The sequence below is a fragment of the Triticum aestivum genome, chromosome 3B (assembly GCF_018294505.1).
Source record: "Triticum aestivum cultivar Chinese Spring chromosome 3B, IWGSC CS RefSeq v2.1, whole genome shotgun sequence".
NCBI lineage: Eukaryota > Viridiplantae > Streptophyta > Magnoliopsida > Poales > Poaceae > Triticum > Triticum aestivum.
In genome coordinates, this window is record NC_057801.1 from 541,564,759 (window position 1) to 541,570,758 (window position 6,000).

Sequence of the window (6,000 nt, forward strand, 5' to 3'; positions counted from 1 at the left end):
GTCAAGAAGCAGCCGAGGCGGCCACGAGGGTGCAGGGTGCGCCCCCACCCTCGTGGGCCCCTCGTGGCTCCCCTGACCGACCTCCTTCGCCTATATATACTCCCGTACCCTGAAAACATCTAGGAGCACCATGAAACCCTATTTCCACCGCCGCAACCTTCTGTACCCATGAGATCCCATCTTGGAGCCTTTTTTGGTGCTCTGCCAGAGGGGGAATCAATCATGGAGTGCCTCTACATCATCGCCAAGGCCTCTCCTATGAGTTGTGAGTAGTTTACCACAGACCTTCGGGTCCATAGTTATTAGCTAGATGGCTTCTTCTCTCTCTTTGAATCTCAATACAAAGTTCTCCTCGATCTTCTTGGAGATCTATTCGATGTAACTCTTTTTGCGGTGTGTTTGTCGAGATTCGATGAATTGTGGGTTTATGATCAAGTTTATCTATGAGAAATATTTGAATCTCCTCTGAATTCTTTTATGTATGATTGGTTATCTTTGCAAGTCTCTTCGAATTATCAGTTTGGTTTGGCCTACTAGATTGATCTTTCTTGCAATGGGAGAAGTGCTTAGCTTTGGGTTCAATCTTGCGGTGTCCTTTTCCAGTGATAGCAGGGGCAACAAGGCACGTATTGTATTGTTGCCATCGAGGATAAAAAGATGGGGTTTATATCATATTGCTTGAGTTTATCCCTCTACATCATGTCATCTTGCCTAATGCGTTACCCTGTTCTTATGAACTTAATACTCTAGATGCATGCTGGATAGCGGTCGATGTGTGGAGTAATAGTAGTAGATGCAGGAAGGAGTCGGACTACTTGTTGCGGGCGTGATGCCTATATATATGATCATGCCTAGAAAATATCATAACTATGCACTTTTCTATCAATTGCTCGACAGTAATTTGTTCACCCACCGTAATACTTATGCTATCTTGAGAGAAGCCACTAGTGAAACCTATGGCCCCCGGGTCTATCTTCTATCATATAAGTTTCCAATCTACTTTATTTGCAATCTTACTTTCCAATCTATATCATAAAAATACCAAAAATATTTATCTTATCTTATTATCTCTATCAGATCTCACTTTCGCAAGTGGCCGTGAAGGGATTGACAACCCCTTTATCACGTTGGTTGCGAGGTTCTTGTTTGTTTGTGTAGGTACGAGGGACTTGCATGGAGCCTCCTACTGGATTGATACCTTGGTTCTCAAAAACTAAGGGAAATACTTACCCTACTTTGCTGCATCACCCTTTCCTCTTCAAGGGAAAACCAACGCAGTGCTCAAGAGGTAGCAAGAAGGATTTCTGGCGCCGTTGCCGGGGAGGTCTTCGCACAAGTCAAGACTATCAAGTACCCATCACAAACTCATCTCCCTCGCATTACATTATTTGCCATTTGCCTCTCGTTTTCCTCTCCCCCACTTCATCCTTGCCATTTTATTCGCCCTCTCTTTTCTGTCCGCCTCTTTTTCGCTTGCCTCTTGTGTGCTTGTGTGTTAGATCGTTTATCTCGTCGTCATGGCTAGTCCTCTTTCTGCTCCTTTGTCCCCCGAGTTTGAAGTTCTTCACTTCAAGCAAAGGCAAGGAGAAAACTTAAAAGATGCTTGTTATAGGATGATGGAATCTTATCGTAACTGCACCTTAGAGGTGAATTTTAGAACTGTTCTTCGCAATTTTTATGTTGGACTAAACATGTCCCATAGACAACTCTTGGATTGCGTTGCCAAAGGAAATTTTATCGAAATTGATCCCAATATTGCGCATGAAATCATAGAGGGAATAGTGGGAACACTATCTCAAAAAGGGGGGCCACATCATACCCAGGTAGAGACACAAGTTTTTTTAAAAATTGCGAAGTAACAATTTTTTTACAAAAGTCTCTTGAACCTCTTAAGAGTATTAGCGGAAATCTTCACCGCATGAATATGTTGATTACCCTTTGTAATAAGCGGTTGGATTATTTAGATCTAAAAATTTCCTAGTATGAAGGGAAACGTAAAGAACCTTCCGGATTCGAGCATGACTCCGCTAAAAAATTGAATGCCAAAGATGGCAATACTTAGATATATTCTCGCTTTTATGCCTAGCTAGGGGCGTTAAACAATAGCGCTTGTTGGGAGGCAACCCAATTTTATTTTTGTTCCTTGCTTTTTGTTCCTGTTTAGTAATAAATAACTCATCTAGATTCTTTTTAGATGTGGTTTTATGTTTTAAGTAGTGTTTGTGCCAAGTAGAACCTATAGGATAACCTACGATGATAGTTAATTTGATCTTGCTGAAAAACAGAAACTTTTGCGCTCACAAGAATAATTTTAATAAATCACAGAAACGTGAATTTTAGTTGATTCTTTTTGCAGTAGATCAATAGATAAATTTCCTAGAACTTCCTATTTTGGTAGGATTTTTATAGTTCCATAAGTATTCTAAAGTTACATATTGCTACAGACTGTTCTGTTTTTGACAGATCCTGTTTTTCGTGTGTTGTTTGCTTATTTTGATGAATCTATGGCTAGTATCGGGGGGGGGGGGGAGGGGGGTCTAAACCATAGAGAAGTTGGAATACAGTAGGTTTAACACCAATATACATAAACAATGAGTTCATTACAGTATCTTAAGTGGTGGTTTTTCTTTCTTGCACTAACGGAGCTTATGAGATTTCCTGTTGAGTTTTGTGTTGTGAAGTTCTCAAGTTTTGGGTAAAGATTTGATGGACTATGAAATAAGGAGTGGAAAGAGCCTAAGCTTGGGGATGCCCATGGCACCCCAAGATAATTCAAGGACAACCAAAATTGTAAGCTTGGGGATGCCCCAGAAGGCATCCCCTCTTTCGTCTTCGTTTATCGGTAACTTTACTTGGAGCTATATTTTTATTCATCACATGATATGTGTTTTGTTTGGAGTGTCGTGTATGATATGAGCCTTTGCTTTTAGTTTACCACAATCATCCTTGCTGTACACACCTTTTGGGAGAGACACAACATGATTCGGAATTTATTAGAATACTCTATATGCTTCACTTATATCTTTTGAGCTAGACAATTTTGCTCTAGTGCTTCACTTATATCTTTTTAGAGCACGGCGGTGGTTTTATTTTGTAGAAATTATTGATCTCTCATCCTTCACTTATATTATTTTGAGAGTCTTTTAGAACAACATGATATTTGCTATGGTTATAAAATTGGTCCTAGAATGATGGGCATCAAAGTTGGGTATAATAAAAACTATCATAGAAAGTGAATTGGATGCTATGATCTATTTGACGCTTGATAATTGTTTTGAGATGTGAAGGTGGTAATGTTAGAGTCAAGCTAGTTGGGTAATTATGAAATTGAGAAATACTTGTGTTGAAGTTGGCAAGTCCCGTAGCATGCACGTATGGTAAAAGTTGTGTAACAAATTTGTAGCATGGGATGCTCTTTTGATTGCCTTCCTTATGAGTGGAGGTCGGGATCGCGCGGTGGTTAACTCCTACCAACCTTTCCCCTAGGAGCATGTTTAGTAGTACTTTGCTCCGAGGGCTAATAAACTTTTGCAATAAGTATATGGGTTCTTTATGACTAATGTGAGTCCATGGATTATACACACTCTTACCCTTCCATCATTGCTAGCCTCTACGGTACCGTGCATTGCCCTTTCTCACCTTGAGAGTTGGTGCAAACTTCACCGGTGCATCCAAACCCCGTGATACGATACGCTCTATCACACATAAACCTCCTTATATCTTCCTCAAAACAGCCACCATACCTACCTATTATGGCATTTCCATAGCCATTCCGAGATATATTGCCATGCAACTTTCCACCGTTCCATTATTATGACACGTTCCATCATTGTCATATTGCTTTTGCATGATCATGTAGTTGACATCGTATTTGTGGCAAATCCACCTTCATAATTCTTTCATACATGTCGCTCTTGATTCATTGCATATCCCGGTACACCGCCGGAGGCATTCATATAGAGTCATATTTTGTTCTGGTATCGAGTTGTAAGTAAATAGAAGTGTGATGATCATCATTTTTAGAGCATTGTCGCTAAATAAAAAAAGGGCCAAAAAAAGGAAAGGCCAAAAAAAAGAGAAAGGCCAAATAAAAAAAGGAAGGCCCAAAAAAACGGGGACAATGTTACTATCTTTTTCCACACTTGTGCTTCAAAGTAGCACCATGTTCTTCATGATAGAGTCTCCTATGTTGCCACTTTCATATACTAATGGGAATTTTTCATTATAGAACTTGGCTTGTATATTCCAACGATGGGCTTCCTCAAAGTGCCCTAGGCCTTTGTGAGCAAGCAAGTTGGATGCACACCCACTTAGTTTCTTTTGTTGAGCTTTTATACATTTATAGCTCTAGTGCATCCGTTGCATGGCAATCCCTACTCCTCATGTTGACATCAATTGATGGGCATCTCCATAGCCCGTTGATTAGCCTCGTCAATATGAGACTTTCTCCTTTTTTATATTCTCCACACAACCTCCATCATCATATTCTATTCCACCCATAGTGCTATATCCATGGCTTACGCTCATGTATTGCGTGAGAGTGAAAAAAGCTGAAGCGCATTAAAAAGTATGAACCAACTGCTTGGCTGAAACCGGGGTTGTGCATGATGGTATTTTGTGTGACAAAAATGAAGCATAGCCTAACTATATGATTTCGTAGGGATAACCTTTCTTTGGCCATGTTATATTGAGAAGACATGATTGTTTTGTTAGTATGCTTAAAGTATTACTACTTTTATGTCAATATGAACTTTTATCTTGAATCATTTGGATCTGAACATTCATGCCACAATAAAGAAAATTACATTGAGAAATATGCTAGGTAGCATTCCACATCAAAAATTCTGTTTTTATCATTTACCTACTCGAGGATGAGCAGGAATTAAGCTTGGAGATCCTTGATACATCTCCAACGTATCTATAATTTTTGATTGTTCCATGCTATTATATTACCTGTTTCGGATGTTTATGGGCTTTACTTTACACTTATACATCATTTTTGGGACTAACCTACTAACCAGAGGCCCAACCCAAATTGCTGTTTTTTTGCCTATTTCAGTGTTTCACAGAAAAGGAATATCAAACAGAGTCCAAACAGAACGGAGCGATCTTTTTGGAACAAACGCAATCCAGGAGACTTGGAGTGGTCGTCAAGAAGTAGCCAAGGCGGCCACGAGGGTGCAAGGCGTGCCCTAGGGGGGTGGGCGCGCCCCCACCCTCGTGGCTCCCCTGACCGACCTCCTTCGCCTATATATACTCTCGTACCCTGAAAACATCCAGGAGCACCACAAAACCCTATTTCCACCGCCGCAACCTTCTGTACCTGTGAGATCCCATCTTGGAGCCTTTTCCGGCGCTCCGCCGGAGGGGGAATCGATCACGGAGGGCCTCTACATGTTCACCAAGGCCTCTCCTATGAGTTGTGAGTAGTTTACCACAGACCTTTGGGTCCATAGTTATTAGCTAGATGGCTTCTTCTCTCTCTTTGAATCTCAATACAAAGTTCTCCTCGATCTTCTTGGAGACCTATTCAATGTAACTCTTTTTGCGGTGTGTTTGTCGAGATTCGATAAATTGTGGGTTTATGATCAAGTTTATCTATGAGAAATATTTGAATCTCCTCTGAATTCTTTTATGTATGATTGGTTATCTTTGCAAGTCTCTTCAAATTATCAGTTTGGTTTGTCCTACTAGATCGATCTTTCTTGCAATGGGAGAAGTGCTTGGCTTTGGGTTCAATCTTGCGTTGTCCTTTCCCACTGACAACAGGGGCAGCAAGGCACGTATTGTATTGTTGCCATTGAGGATACAAAGATGGGGTTTATATCATATTGCTTGAGTTTATCCCTCTACATCATGTCATCTTGCCTAATGCGTTACTCTGTTCTTATGAACTTAATACTCTAGATGCATGCTGGATAGCCGTCAATGTGTGGAGTAATAGTAGTAGATGCAGGCAGGAGTCGGACTACTTGTTGCGTACGTGATGCCTATATACAT